We start from the raw sequence: 16,909 nt of genomic DNA on the forward strand, positions 1-16,909 counted from the left end.
TCTACCCACTTCTAGTTGGTTTCAAGAACAAATACATTTCAAAAATATCACTTCTCCTATATGCATAATGCAAATGTTCCTTATTTTCATCATGCTAATGACCAATGTCTTTATAAACAAATTTCTTTTACCTCCAGCCAGGTCTCACTGAATTGCTTGCTTGCAAACAATCCTTACTGATCTCTGGAAGAATCTGAAAGTGAAATAACTGCAGTAGTGTTGTCAAATGTGGTACACACATTCTGGGTCACAGGATGAGGAAGTGCTTGTCCTGACCCTTTAGTTTCTCACTTCACTGTCAGCAAATCTACAGCTTCGCTGTATCCAGCCTGTTGTTTTTTCCTTCCTGTCCTTCTGCTGGATGAAGCTGCCATGGCTACTTTTCTGTGACTTGGTGGTCATCAGTGCAGCTGTAACAGGAGAGTCTGAGTCAATTATAAAACTGTTTTAAACTAACAGTTTCTTTTAGAGAAGACTTTATTTATTTTTTCTTTCTTTTATTAATGATAAGGGGATGAGGAGAAACAACCTATCTTACATAAGTGATAGGATAAGCAGTCACCACACAATAGCTGACATATCCCAAGTTCACTCCCTAGCCTGTGGAGTAGCTCATACCTTTACATTTACTCAGCTTACCCAGGTATAATTTTGCCTCCCAACAAAGCTGAATGTCCCTCTCTTTTAGAGCATCTACTTGGAAGTCAACATGGTGATCTGCCAAGTAAATGGGGTGGCTGACAGAACAGTGCATTAACCAGAGTGGGATTCCATTACAATCCTCTGATGCATGCTTTACAAAATACAGTTTCACTCTAACAGGTATTTTTTGCCCTTTTTTTTTTTTTTTCTAGGAGAAAACAAGACGTGTTCTACCATGTATTTGCATGATCGTGATTTTAATGAAAGGTGTGAGTGACTGTGTGTGAAGGCAAGTGTGTGTGTATGTGTGTGTGAGTACTTACCACACTTACTAGCTAAGCTCTATCTGAATAAAACAAAATGACAAGCAGGAGTGCAAAACTCCATTCATTTGCATGTCAGCTTGTGTACAAGACAGAGAGGAATTGCCTCTAATGATGCTTCCTTCCCTGTTAGGATTTAAAAGGGCAAAAACATCATGGAGGTCACTTGTGACAAACCTATTTATTTTCCATTTTCCACAGCGTTTGCCTTGGCAATCAGAATCCTGCTCAGTTTCTGCTTTATTTATTTATTTATTATTTTATCTGCACTGCCCCCTTCCTCTCCTTAGCTTTTCCCCCCTTTTTCCTCCTTTGAAAACTCTAATGAGTAGAATCAACTAAAATGTCAACATTTGCAATTCTGGAGCTTCATTTAAGCAATAAAAATAATAATTAAAAAGGTAAAACCTTAGAGAGATTTCTTCATTTTATATGGTTTGCCAGAGATGATACACATTCAAAAAAGCCAGTAAAAGAATTAATTAGAAACAGCTAAAGCTCAACAAGCTATGCAAGTTAATGAAGCAGAGAGGGAAATGTCATCTTTGAGACCCAGAGCTACACAGGCTTGGATAATATATACTTCTGCTTTACTCTCCTAACTAAACCTCTTTTAATCTCTCCTCTAAAAAATCAATGCTAATGACACTGATTTACCAGGAAATGACAGGCGAATAATAACATAGGACTTGTTCTTGTTTAATGGTAACTTAGACCTGAAGAATGGCAAAGATTTTATTTTGAAGTGTAGGTTTGATTATTGCAACTTAAATTCAACATTTAATTTTTTTTTTCCCCTCTGTTTTCTTTTGTATCTGATTCTGAATCAGTGCAAAATCTTCCTCCATCCCCTACAAGAAATGGGAAATATCTTACAGTTTCAGACCAGGAAAGAACCATATAGCCTAGATCTATCTAGCTTACTGTTTTCTCTGAATTTGTATTGCTTTTCTCTCTTGCACTTTTCTCATTTGTTATACTGAAAGCTAAATGAAGAACTGCAAAAATAACTGCATATAAACAACACTTACCAGCAGGTCTTTTTGCAGGACCTACCTATGCCTGTTCACATTTGCAGAATAATACATGACTTTGGAGGAAGAATTCATTTATTCTATAAAATGAGTCAGAAGTCAGTAGTAGTAAATCATCATTCAAGACAAAGGAAAGTGAACGTTTTCTCTAAACAAATATTTAAAAATCCAAGAAAAAAGGTTGTTATATACTGTCTTTTTATTTTGGAGAGTTTAATGTCCTTTCAGTTAAGCTCTCACTGTCTTCTAAATATCCATCTCAAATATTTCATATACATTTCCAAATGTCATCCGTATTACGGTGTCTGAAAGTCTTCCAGTAGTTCTGGAACAATTTTCAATGGCTTTTCTGAACTATCTTCCAGGAACTTATTGTGAGAATTGTTATGGCTTTTCTGTGCTTTTGTCACATTTTCCCAAGTATTTTGTTTTTCCTCACAGAGATCTAAAAAGATCTTGCTGTTTTATGTATTTAAGTATTGAGGGTATTTTTAGTCTTTTTTTTTTTTTAATTAAAGCCACCACCTATTCAATATATATATATATATATATATGTATGAAAACCCTATGAACTTACGCATGCAATTACCTAACAAATACAAAAAAATTAGTAGGAAAAAGAAAAAATAATAATAATATATGAAGTCATGTTACCCAGTGCTTTTCTAATAGATGTATAAAATATCTTCATTCTAGAATTTCTGCTCATCTTTTAGAAGTTTTAGATATATTACATATATGAGTCTCTATTCCTTTGTACAGAGCTGCAGGGAAGCATTTTTGATGTGATTATGTTACTGTCATGTAACGTATGTGCAGATTTTTCCTAGAATGATATATTATGGATTTAGGGAACCAGCTTAAACTAATCTGCTGGATGATCTAGGTTGTTCCAACTGCTCTTAAAGCCTATGCTTCTACAGAACAAGTAAGGAGAAAAACCTTCCTGTAAATAATTATCCTTCCATACAAAGTATGGTAAAGTGGTAAGAGAAAATCACGTACAGCCTAATCTCTTAGGATTTATACCAGCATCTAACAGTGCTGTTTCACACAAGCCCAAGATGGATGTCACCTCTGGCACTCTGATCCAAAAAGCTCTTGATCTCAGTTGTGATAAACGAAAAAAGGGTACAATACTATTTACATCCTATTTTACCCTGCTGTGAACAATAATATATAAATGGATTGGATATTCATTAATATTTTTAAAGTTATCTCAAAACCTTAGCTCAAAGGTGCCATATCCCTGCAAAGCTTTATTAGTGCTATCACACAGGAGAGCCATGAGAACTAATTAATTAATGTTTGTAGAGTATCTTGCAAATGCAAAGTGCAATGTGAATATGGATCATTATTATTTATTATCCTAAAAGATATAAAGATATATTGGAGAGCCTGATCTCCTTTTAAGTTGTACTTCTGTTGCATCAAAGTGGGCATAAAATGCCTTAAGGCACCTGCTGAGGATTCAAAAGCAGCAAGGATGATCAAATGCCTAGGAAGTATGATCACTGAGAAAAGAGAAAAGTTTATGATAAAGAAAAGACTGATGTAGAACCTGATAAAAAAACTTCAAATATTTAAAATATAGAAACAGGTAGTGAATATAATCTGCTCTCCTTATACCCACTAGACTTATAGATTATAAATTTATATAGATTATTATATTATATAGATATTATTTATATAGATTATTATAGATATAAATCTAGATTTTAAATTTATATATATAATATATATATATTGCATTTCTTCTGAAGGGCTTGGGGCTTCACTGCTGAAGTTTTGTAAACATCGCACAAATATCTGACAAAAATAACAAACATATTTGATTTTGCTTTTGAAAAGTTTCATTCTGTTAGTAATAGTTAGTTTTGAATCATGCTTGGAGAGAGATTTTAGGGTAGATTGGGCTAATACATGCAACTCTTCCTATTTTGTGTCAACATCCTTACCCGATTTTCAATGCAAACCAAGTTCCCATGAATGCTTTCCATTTCACCATCTGGCCCCATAGTTGTTACTGGAAATGTGGAAGCAAAAGAATTTGCTTCCCTCATAGATCAGTAGGCTTCTTTTTTTCCTCCTCTTGGTGAAAATCTCTGTCTTAGATCCAAAGTTAAACATGTGCTGCAAACTTAGCTTTGAGTAATAACACATTTTTTTTAGAAGCACTGCTCATAAAAGTAATTTAAAAAGGAAAGAGATAAATATTAAAGCTGCAAAAAGTGAGAGTTTTAGACTCCTGCAGCTTCCAAGAAAACTTGCAGCAAAGCAAGTATTTACCTTCCTTTCCCGCCCCCCCCCCCCCCCCCCCCAAGGAATTACTTTGTGAATTTTAGCAGGAAGAAGATGGCTTTTTGGCTTTTTTCCAGTTATTCTCAATATCAGTGCTCTCAGGGTGATGTCTGCCTGTTCTCTGCCCACTCCCCATTCACCCTTTCACACTGTAATGCTATATTGAAAATGCTTAAACTGTGCCTACACACTGTGAATTCAAAAAGATAGTTAACAGACAACACCAGCAGCACTGCCTTTCCCCATGTTTGCTGCTAAGCCATTACTTGGGAAGGTGATAAACACTCTTTTAGCAGGACAGAAAATACAAAGATAAGTGTGGAAATGGGAGCTAAGAAATTGGACTCAATAATGTCTTCTTTCAAAGATATATGTTTGTACAAACTGTCATTTCCTGGGTAAGGATATGTGTGCGTGTGTGTGTGTTTGCAGCAATTTCTCTTTGTTTGATGATAGATTACATTATATGGTTACCAGTGTACAATGAAAATTTTGGGGGAAAAAATCTATGTTTTTAGGTAAGGTACTGAAGACATTTGCAACAGCAAGGTTTTATCCGTGTTCTTTTTCATTTGTTTCCTTTCCCCAAAGGCATCTGTGTGAAGGCCCTACCTGTACTTCTGAGTGATGTAACCTGGATGAAATGTTCAAACTGAAGTTTTTTCTGGACATGGGACTTCTTCAGAAGAAGATACTGAAGTGTAGGTAACTACTGTAGTTTTAAAGGTGTAGGGAATTGGCATTGCTCCCTGGTGTACTAGATCTCCAGTCCTGAAAGCAAGTCACTATTATATTTTAACACAGGTTAAAAAAATTAACTGTTCTTGAGCTTATTGAATTATTCTGGGCTTTGTTAAATAATGGCTTAGCCCTTACTTTATTACTCATAAGCAATGCTGGTAAAAGGAAAAAAAAAAAAAAAAAACAAATGCTAAACTTTATACTTTTATGTACAGATAAGGGATTTGTTTTATCACAGTGATATATGCATATTTGAAACCTTCTGTGTATTTTTAAATATACCACCATGCCCCAGTTGATAGCAGAAGGAATTAAGACCTTAATTTCTACAATGCAGCAAAGCCTAAAGGCCCAGATCTCTTAAGATATGTAGATATGCTCAGCTCCTGCTGAAATCACCAAGTGATTAGCAACTGATCTAGTCTAAATGACCTGATCAAACCTACACAGAGGATCCATGACAGAAGAGGTATTAAAGCCAGTTTCTTTACACACAGACTAAAATAGAAATAAGCCTTTTAATGTGCCTCAATGTTCCCAGTCCTGTCCCATCCTGTTCCCTGCCTACCCACACCCTGCCTATCAACCCTCTCCCCCCCAAGAAAAAAAAAAAAAGAAACGCTTATAATACTAGAAACTGAAAAGAGGATTGAGGAATATTGATACAGAAGTTGCAGGTAGGTAGATAAATCCATACTTCATTGAGAAACGCAGTTAACAAAGATGAAATTCTTCCATTTTCTACTGTCTATTTCTACTGGCTTTAAGGAGTATCCACGCTGTGGAGTGTGATTGCACAGACAGGCAGTTTTGTGCCACTTCTGAAAAAAGAAAATAGGATGATTTCCTGCTCAGGAAGGTAACCTCTCATGAAAGTAACTTTCACTGTGTCATTCTCTATCTTGATCAAAAGATTTTAATAACTTTATTTCTTATTAAAGTGTGTTTCCTTACTTGTTCATGATGAAAGAGCTCATTTATAGAGGAAAGCTCAAGTACCTTTTTTATTTAATAGCTACAGGGTCTATCTTTCTGTTACTTTCTTTTTTTTTTCTTTCATTTCTTTCTTTCTGCTTCTTTGTTTCTTACCTTTTTTCTTTCCTCCTTTCTTTCCTTCTCTCCTTCTTTCTCTCCTTCTCTGTTTCTTGTCTATCGTTCCTTTGAATTAAGTTGTTCTTTGCAGTTAATTTTCTGTGAAAGGTAATCCTCATCTCAAACCACTCTTCTGGCAACATCAGCATTTGATACAGTAAATAAATTTTCAGTTATCTTCATATTCCACCACTACCAAGTATTGTCCCACCACAAAATGTGATCAAGTATTAAAGACTCCTGAGAACTAAATGATCCAAGCTCAGAAGCTCTGAATCCCATGATAAGTTATACAAAAGAGGCACTTGAAGGGATTTGTAACTGATTTTACCACTCAGAATGCCTCCATTTCAATTAGAGGTAACCAAGAGGCATGACACTGAAGAACAAAACTAATAATTTTTGCTGATGTCAAGAAAGGTTATGGGAGGTGAGGGTATAGAAGCAATGACTTCCACAAAATGTGTGTAATGCAAGTGCCTTTGTCCCTGCTTTCAGTCCATGAAGAGAAAAAAAGTGACCATTTCTATTTTGTTTCCATCCCAGGGCTGGGGACATTGCCCTGAGGAGTTGCCCTCCCACAATGAGGTAACTTCAGTCCCAGCAAAGCTCAGGTGGTGAAACAAGAAGGTGTTCAAGAAATGAAACAAGAAGGTGTTCATTTCACTGGTTGCAGATAAATATATATTATATATATATAATATATATATTGTTATATATTATTATACATTTTATATATATATATATATATATATGCAGATATATCCATAGTTGTTTTCATGGTTGTAATTTACATCCAAATAAATACATACACGATGAAAATCTGTACTACCAAGCAAACCAAAAACACAGTGTCTGCAATTCCTCAGAGAAACCGCAGTGAGAATTTCGGCAACTGCTGGCCAGTTCATTAGTCTGTTAGCTCAGTTATGATGTCTCTGACTCCCAAACTTCTAGAACTCTCTGACACACTTTGTATCTCCCCACAGGCTTCAGCAACGGCCCCCTCTGCCACAGCTGCAGCATCTGGCCCTTCAGAGCATACAAATCCTGTCCTCATGCTTTGTCTTACACGTAGGGCCTGTTCAGCTCAGCATCCTTTGCCTTTCACAGCACAAAAAGACAGTTTCTTCCCATTTTTAACAGCCTTTGTTAGTTTATCTGTGCTGGGTGGTGGCAGGCATAAAAAGCAAGCTGTCTGCTCTGGTTACATTGCAGCTAAAATACCTTTTACTTTTTTTTTTTTAACTTTTTTTTTACTTTTTTTTTTACTTTTTTTTTTTAAAAAAAAAGCTCTTCAAGGAAAATTAATAGGCCAGACAAACGTGACTTGTGTTACCACATACAACTGATTAGACCATGCCTGTGTAAGTGATTACAGTCACTCTGTAGTCACTAGATCAGTGACAATATGGAAATCTGACTAATTTTGTGTTGTAGTTTTTTGAATCTGTGCTTCCAACATATTTACAAGTTCAAAATATGAAGGTAATATTTTTATAGGTACAATGGAGTTATATTTCTCTGCTTTATAGGTACTACTTATCAGAAGGCCAGACCTCAATGTAATTAATAATTTTAGATGTGTACCCATCATTAGAGGTTTCAAAACTAGTCTTGATCTTTTTTTTATTTTTATTTTTATTTATTTTTTTTATTAATGCCACTTAGTTAAAAGACTTAAATAACATTTTTGGGTCCTGAAAAGTTTAAAGCTGAAGGTCTTTGATTTCTTTATCATTCACTATGAAATCAAATTACCCTTTTTCTTTTTACATCTGGATATATAGAAAAACACAATTTTTCTGCTTTAAAATTCTATAGTAAATAATCAATGATATTTTGTGATGAAAAAATGATAATAATAAAAGCAGAGGATTAGTGAGAAAGGTAAGGACATGAAGGCAATCAGTACCTGAAGACAAGAGTCTGCATGTGAAGCTCAGCCCCTGAGAACTGTATATTTGTGTTGTTGTATGTAACTCTTCCTATGAGAGTTCCTGAGAAATCATCTCAGTCTTTGGAAGCTAAATAGTATGGCTTTGCAGAAAACAGTTTGGGCTCCGGAGAAATCACTTAACCTGTGTTTAAATATTAAGCAGTTTAAAGGGTGGATCTCTGCTAACCTAGAGTGGGTCCTTGGGGAGTGTCCCCATGAGGAGCACAGAGGATAAATCAGAGTGGAAAGTCATTTCCAGCAAGGGATGAAGGTGACAAGTACCTGGAGCACAACTCCAACTGCTGGAGGACATAACTGAAGCTATTGTTTCTATTACTAGTGTTAATACTGGTATTTTCTTTCTTAACTGGCTACAAACATTATTATTATGATTATTAAAAATTACCTATTATTATAAAACAACTTATAGGAATTAGTTGCATAGTATAAGATTCATCTTTCCTTCCTGTAAATTTCTGTGATATAAATGTCTAAACATGAGTTAATACCCCGGGTCTGTATTTACAGTCCATGGAGAAAAACATCGCTTTGTAGGAGCAATTATCTGATTTATTTTGGAGGTGTGCTTTATAATGAAATTAGAAGAGCCTAATAGTCTAGACTAGGTGCAGATGTCTATGTAGTAGATAACTGTCTTTGGAAAAATAATTCTTACCCTTTATGCATATCTAAAAGATACTGCTACTATAATATGAAACAATTCAAGTTCCTTTTCATTTTTAATTAAGCTAGGAAAGTATGGCTTTCATTATTTATTTTTTTATAAGAATCTGGCTTCTGATCTGGGTTAAATACAAAATTATCAGCAAAAGGAATTATTGCTAGATAGAAGTATGTATTAGTATGTGTATGAATGTACATCCAGTATACACGTGCAGGAATGTGTGTGTTAATGTGTGTGTGTGTGCATGCATTTCTTGTTCTAGCCAAATTCCAGAGGGTTTTTCTAAAAGATGTATATATGTACTGGGTCTGGCTGGGATGTTAACTTTCCCTGCAGCAGCCCATACAGTGCTGTGCTCTGCAGTTGTAGCTAGAACAGCAGTGGTATCACACCAGTGTTGTCTGCTCCTGAGCACTGCTGGCACAGCATCACGACTCTCTCTAACCCTCCTAGGGGGTGGGCAAAAAAGTGAGAAAGAAACATCACCAGGGCAGCTGACCTAAACCAACCAAAGGGATATTCCATACCATATGATGTCACACTCCACCATAAAAGGTGGAAAAGGGAAGAAGAGGGGAGGGGTGGGCTCCCATTGCGACAACATCTGTCCTCCTGAACACCAGCTACGTGCATTGAGGCCCTGCTTCAAGGACATGGTCAAGCATTGCTCATTTGTGGGAAGTAGAGAGTAATTTCTTTCCTCTGCATTTCCACACGGGCTTTACTTGTTTTGTTTTGTTTTTCCCTTTCCCCCTCCCTTTTCCCCTTTCCCTTTTTTCCCTTTAATTATTTTTTTTTTAATTATTAATACTCTTTCCATAGTAATTATTTTTTTCCCTTTAATTAAATTATCCTTATCTCAACCCATGAGTTGTTCTTTCCTTTAATTCTTCCCCTCCTCTTCTAAGGAGGGGGAGTGAGAGGGCGGTTGTGGTGTTCAGCTGCCTAGCATGGTAAAACCACCACAATATGAATTTCTGAGTGCATGTTTTTTTCTAGCCTTAAGCCTTGTAGAAATAGAACTATCAGAGAAGCTGCTGTACTATTAAAAAATAAATAAATAAATAGATATTTTTTAAAGTAAACTCAGCCTGCAATGATATCAAAGAAAATATTTTTGGAAATTTGATGAAGTTGGAGACAGGTTACATGCTTTCAATTTTTACGTTCTTTAGTTCTCAGGCTATTCTGGGTACCCCGACTGTCAATAAAAGTAATACAGAACGAGCATTTTGGAAAAGGCTAATATAGTGACTGTTAGATCACTGCATTATATTTTAAAATACCCTTTGAGAATAAGTACCAGCACAGCTGGTACTGTAAAATCATTCATCACGTTTCTAACCCCATCAGAAATAATATGCAGTTGTACAGGTGGGGAAATCTAAGATCGGCTAGTCAGATTTAGTTCTCATTTCTGCCAGTAGCTTCCTTTGTGATCTTAAGTTGCTCACTCTCTTCTGTAATTCTCCCTTTACAGCCAAGAGATAATTGTTCTTTCTTTATGAAAATTTTTGAAAATATATTCATAAAGAGATGGGATGTGTTTTGGTCTCTAAGTGATGAGAAGCATGGAAGTACTTAGACTGTCATGGAAAATAATTTTGTCCATAAGGGAATCAGTCCAGTTGTCCCCTCATAGGCTAATCTCTTGCTAAAATCATTTGGATATTGCCCATGACCAGACTGTCGAATCACACATTTTGGGGTAGGCAATTAAAATCCCAAGTACTTAGGCATGTGGCTAATTCCGAGTACATAAATGGTCCCAATGAAGCCAATATTTGAGTGCCTTTTGGAATCAGAAACTTGTGGAAAATCTTTAGTTAAGGGGAAAAATGCTTTTTGAAATTCTCCCTTCTCTGCATTCCAGTCTTCCCAAATGAACCAAGTGTTTTGCTTTTCTGAACTCTGTTTGGTTTGTAAAGCAAACCGAAGTCTCAGTTTCAATGCATTTGACCTTGATGACAACTTTGTTGTTAAACTTTGCAAAGCTAACTAGGCTCCTGTGCCTGTGCTATTAAACCTTACACAAATAGCACAGAGCACATGGAAAGAATAATACTAATTACCAAAAAAAAAAAAGGGAAAAAAAAAGCCATAAATTGATGGCATGTTTTCCTGAATTTGGGCCATATTCAAGCTCAGATCACTGCCACATGCCACTGTGCCATCCAGTCCCCTACTCACACAACTACTGCAAATGGTATCATTTTGCAACTAATTTAATCGCTTAGTTTTGGCCATTAGTCATTCCCAATATCCTCAATCTGCAGGTAATTTTCCACATTATTAGTTACCCACCTGTCTTATTAAACTGGACTTTCTGAAACCCTGTGTGTCTACATTTTCTGCACCTTTAGATCAAGCAAATAATTGCCTGTACCTGGATGGAAGGATTTAATAGGAAGATTATAGTTGATTCCAAAAGTTAATAACTATAGCATCTGGTTTCTCTTTTTAACATTTAAATGATAAATTCAGTGTTCATGAAGAAAGGAGAAAAAGTGAAAATGCAGAAGAATGAAATCTTCTTATCATTTGTAGGCCAGGTTAAATATAGATGGGCAGAAGGTAGGTTTTACTCTTTTCCACTTAATGTACCACTATCGTGACCCAAAGGGACCAATCTTTATCACATTAAGAGAAATAATTTCTCACTGCCGAGGCAAGACTTGGCTTCTTTTTCTCTAAGAATGCCAAGTGTGCTGCATTATGCAAAATCTTAGGTATCTTCCACTGCTCTTTATGATAGACTATAGCTGTTCTGAGATGTCTCAACTCATTTCTATTCAGACCTCTATAAAACCATCTGCATGGGAAGAGTTTTAAATATTGCAGAGTAAAACTGGGAACATTATTTTCCAAATCAGTTCAGAAGATAAAGGTGGGGGTAGGGATGGACTAGGATGGGGGGGGGGGGGGGGGGGGGAGGAGAGAGGGGAGAGAAAGAGGAAAGAGAAAGAAGAAGGAAGAACCTTGGGCCTGGCTGTCCAGAGCTGAGATGCTAAGGGCTGGGTTGGCAGCTGGCCATGGGCACAAGTGCTAAACCTATTTTGCATATAAATTGACACACTTAAAAAAGATGCACACATCCTTAGCAGATGCATTTTCCTTGCTAGGCAAATAAAAACATGCTTGTTGCTTAAGTTCACCTGCAATGAAAACAAAATACCCAAGAGCTATTCAAGAGGAATAACAGACTTGAGCTCCAGCCTGCATGACTCATTAGTCTTTATGGATTCAACATCCAAATCTAAGTGCTGAAGGCCTGATGGCCCACCCTGAAGGTAGAGTGCTTTCTAAAAGAGCTGAGTATCACAGGGACATTGTGGGCAGTGTAATTAACCTACCCAGGTGAAACTCTCCTTGGGGAGACATTCACTCTCTGAGTCTTCAAGATTCACTGAATTTGGTAGCAGCAGAAATGGAGGAAGACATCTTAGTCCTGTTGCTTCATCTGAGGTTAAACATAATTTCCATGCGTAATAATTTGTTTCGGAGGGTATAGGTTCAACAAATTAATTTGAAAACACCTTGGACCTTCTCAGTTACCTCTGAGATAGAAGAAAGATCCTCTCTCCTCAACGTGGACATTTTCTTCTCTTTTGAATGTTGAGCTGAAAGCAAGGGTATCTCTCACAGAAATCGGTCCAGAGAAACCAACACACAGTTCATCCCCAGACCTTGTGTATGGGCTCTGCTGTTCCTTAAGTGATGCAGCTGTGGCCAAAAGATTTTCTGAAGTCCTTGCCAGCTGCAAGACTTGAAACAGAGTTTGTTCTTGAATCCATCCTCTGGTCAAACAGTTTTGGTATACTGACACAGAACATGCAAATCAAGATAATATCCAATGAAAACAACAATACTGTAGCAATTAATACTACATGAACATAATTTATTCTATACAATGCATGTACATCTTCTGGCCCAACTGAAGTCTGTGACAGGATGCCTATCGACTTCAGCACTGAGATTTTAACTGACTAGCTGTCTTCACTCTGCTTCAGGCATTTCCCCACATGTTAATTTATGTGTAACATCAATGTGTTAGCAATTGTGAAACAGCTACTTTGGATATGAACAACTGAAAACTGAATTTCAGGACTCTGGCATTGCATCTCCAGCTCTGTCACTGGGATGTTTCAGTGCTGATTTTGATTCCCTTAGTTCTCACCTTACTCAAAAAGACTAAATAAGTCTGTCCTATACAGCTGTTATAACACTCCATGAAAGTCTGATGTCATTTTAACTGTCAAGTAAAATTCTTAATAATTCAGACAGTTTCAAGTAGAGCTGGTATCTTTAATAGAATTGCCGGAACACAAGAATCTGCAGATTTAGGTACTTTTGTCAGAAGTTCAAGTATTTTGCTCCTCATACAAATTGAAACCGGCTATCTGTAAAATTGCTATAATGATAATAACCAACTTCATGGGTGTTTAGTGAGTACTATGTAATTACTTGTTCTGTATTTTTTCAAGGAGGAAAAAATATAAATATTATTAATAGTTTATGTTTGCATGATGCTCTAAACTGCTTGGACTAGTCACTATAAAATTCTATATTTTCCTTCCTCTCTCCCTCCTCTCTTTCTTAACCCATTTCTTTATAGATAAATTCCATGTGTCATGTAAATAGACACCTTTATTTATTTATTTATTTTTCCTTAATGCAGATATAAAGACAGAACGGTTAAGGGAACAAAAAAAAAAAAAACTGAAAAAAACAAACACTCTTCCATTGTTAAATTTTTGGTCCTGATTGGGAAGACTGGTTGAGTCCTGCAATGGTTGGAATTCACCAAAAGGATGAAATCGCACTAGCTCTATTAACTGTCAGTTAAAGTTTTTGAACCTTCAAGTCATATTCATAGAAAGAATGGTATTTTGAGGGACACTATAAATTGTAAAATGGGGAATGGATCACTAAAACTTGTAAAATGGGGAATGGATTTGTGTTCATTTACTGGCAAGTGCTGGAAATTATTAACTGACGCTGCTTTCTTGCTGCATGCAAACTCTAATCTATTGCCAAAACCTGAATAAAAATGAAGTTTTACTGCCAACTTCTTTCTACTGTTTAATGTAAAGCAAGTAAAGGATGCAAAGGTTGCCACAATTCCAAATCCTACAGCAATCACTTGGAATGTGTTTCAGTTACAGGGTGCTGTCCTTAGTCCTAAAACCAGTCATAAAAAAGCAAATCCTACATATAAATTTCCACAATAATAATGAAACTTACCCATTCTTTCTTCTAATTTGTATAATACTTCATTCTACACACTCATGCCTTTTGGACATAAATGCTCAGAATAAAAGCCTTTCTGTGACGTCATCCAATAGCTGAAAGCAGCTAAAAACTAAACCAAAAAAAAAGAAAAAAGAAAAAAAAAGCCATTTGGACAATGGCATTGGGAAATTTAATTAACATTAAATTAGGCTGAGATTATACATCATAGGCAATTAGAGCAGGGCTTTGAAAAGCACCTTTCCTCTCTGACGCTTTCAAACCTTTCAGTGTTAATATTCCAATAAAGTTGCTATTTTTCCCCACAGGCTCCACAAAGAATGAAATTTTGATTACTCAGTATGGTTGATCAGACTGAGTTTATTAGAGTTTGGGTTTTTTCCTCTCCAGATTTCAGCCATTTATTTCCCTCTCCTTCCCCTCTAAGAACTTCTACAAACATTACATTTACTCCCCCACCCTGCAAATGGTAAAAGAAAGTTACCTTTTATTTATGAGTGATCATTTTTTTCCTGTCTATATTTTGACAAATAACATGGCAGAAAATGATTAAGGGTCTCATTTTACAATGTGACTTGTATGTTATTTATTGTCAAAATAAAAGTCACTTTGTGAATTGAAGTTTTTAATCATTTTTCCCTCTTTCAGGAAATGGTTTTGTCAAAAAATGATGATATTTGAGAATGCTGGTTTTGTAATGACAGCTATTATCCCTGTAAGGAGTTTATCACTAATTATTCCACCATACTATAATTATCTGAATACACTGTTATTTATTTATTTTACATTTAAATGGCCTTCCTTTCTCACATATTGTTAATAGGAGTATTACAGTGGCCTGATCAGCTTGCAAACAAAATAAAAGATAGGATATTCAAACTTCTTTGAAAATATTTTCCCTTTCTTCTTTCACAAGGTGATTATATACAGATATTGAATTCAGTTTTGCAGCAAACAGCAAAAAGACCATAATTTCTTTGTAAATAAGACACTACAGAATCTCTGTTTTCAGACCTTTCTTTGGAAATCACTGTTACTTTGCCCCAGTGTCACATGTGGAGGTGAATAATATATTTTCCATCTCCTTGTTACAGCCCACCTAAATTTCTTGAAAAATTAAAAATAAACATTATCAGTCTCCCCTTGTATTAAATAGAGAAAAACAGGGACTTACAGAATATGATCCAGAACTAGGCTGTGGCCAAGTTGGCTCTGGTTGTTTATTGAATACACAGGTCTCCAGCTGATTGTGCTCAACTCTTTGGTAAAACACTGTGCTGAAAGCTCAAACTCAGATGCGAGTGTGTAACATTTTTAGATATATCTAGATAAGCTCCTCAGAGTGCTTCTCAGAACAGTATCCCAGAGCACTTTGCAAATTCCCATTAACTCATCCCAGCTTTATGGGGGGTGCTTGGGAAGGGCAGTGATCAGGCAGTGACTTTAACAACTGAGGCCAAATAAGTTAGTAGCATAATGACAAATCAAGAAATCCTGGAAAGGGAAGGGAAGGGAAGGGAAGGGAAGGGAAGGGAAGGGAAGGGAAGGGAAGGGAAGGGAAGGGAAGGGAAGGGAAGGGAAGGGAAGGGAAGGGAAGGGAAGGGAAGGGAAGGGAAGGGAAGGGAAGGGAAGGGAAGGGAAGGGAAGGGAAGGGAAGGGAAGGGAAGGGAAGGGAAGGGAAGGGAAGGGAAGGGAAGGGAAGGGAAGGGAAGGGAAGGGAAGGGAAGGGAAGGGAAGGGAAGGGAAGGGAAGGGAAGGGAAGGGAAGGGAAGGGAAGGGAAGGGAAGGGAAGGGAAGGGAAGGGAAGGGAAGGGAAGGGAAGGGAAGGGAAGGGAAGGGAAGGGAAGGGAAGGGAAGGGAAGGGAAGGGAAGGGAAGGGAAGGAAAGGAAAGGAAAGGAAAGGAAAGGAAAGGAAAGGAAAGGAAAGGAAAGGAAAGGAAAGGAAAGGAAAGGTAAGGAAAGGAAAGGAAAGGAAAGGAAAGGAAAGGAAAGGAAAGGAAAGGAAAAAGCCAGTTGTACCAATATAAATAGCATGGGTACTGCCTAGCACAGGTGCAGACTTGTGCCAGTACCATGTTAGCACTTTGTCAAAGCTGGACTTCTAATTCTTCTTTGAGTTTAAACACCAGGACATTAAAAGGCCACTTTTTATCCCAGAATATAAATATTTTGATATCACATCTATTCATTCAGTACGGTCCAGCTGACTCAATGTCTTTTCCCAAAGAAGATGTGGAAGAGATGCAGTGAGAACAGCTCAGACATGGGAATGCCTGCTGGGCTGAAACTAGGAGCTGAGCACAAGCAGATTTTGCTCCAGGAGCTGGGAATGGCCCTAACACAGAAAGCAGCCAGTGGCAGCTGTTTTGGTAGGAGTAAGGACAATGTAAGGGACAATTTAGCCTAAAGATTTAGAGTCTCAAAAGCTAAATTTAATTTCCCACCCCCATCTGCTATCCTTTAAACTCATATCCTAATTTGTTCCCAAAGAAAGACTTGCAGGAGGGAAAATGGCTTATAAGTGGCCAGGAGAGGACTCAGAGCTCTTGACTCACAGATAAGTATCAAATGCAGTAATCACAATGCAAACTCTAGCTAGTTTGCTGCACATTTTATTTTTCCCAGTCATGGAGATACATGTCTCAGATGAGGAAAAAGCTGAGCTGAGGCAGTGTTCATAGAAATTCCATCTTTTCAGTGTTTTGAGTTCAGGTAAATTGTTTGGATTATTCAGAGCCTGGGCTGGTGCTGATGTTGTCAAATTGCATTTTCTGCACTAATCATTTCTAACTGATCACTAATCAGACTTTTATTTTTATTCTTATCTTATCTTATCTTATCTTATCTTATCTTATCTTATCTTATCTTATCTTATCTTATCTTATCTTATCCAACATTCAAT

This window comes from Anser anser, assembly GCF_964211835.1.
Source record: "Anser anser genome assembly, chromosome: Z".
Classification (NCBI taxonomy): domain Eukaryota; kingdom Metazoa; phylum Chordata; class Aves; order Anseriformes; family Anatidae; genus Anser; species Anser anser.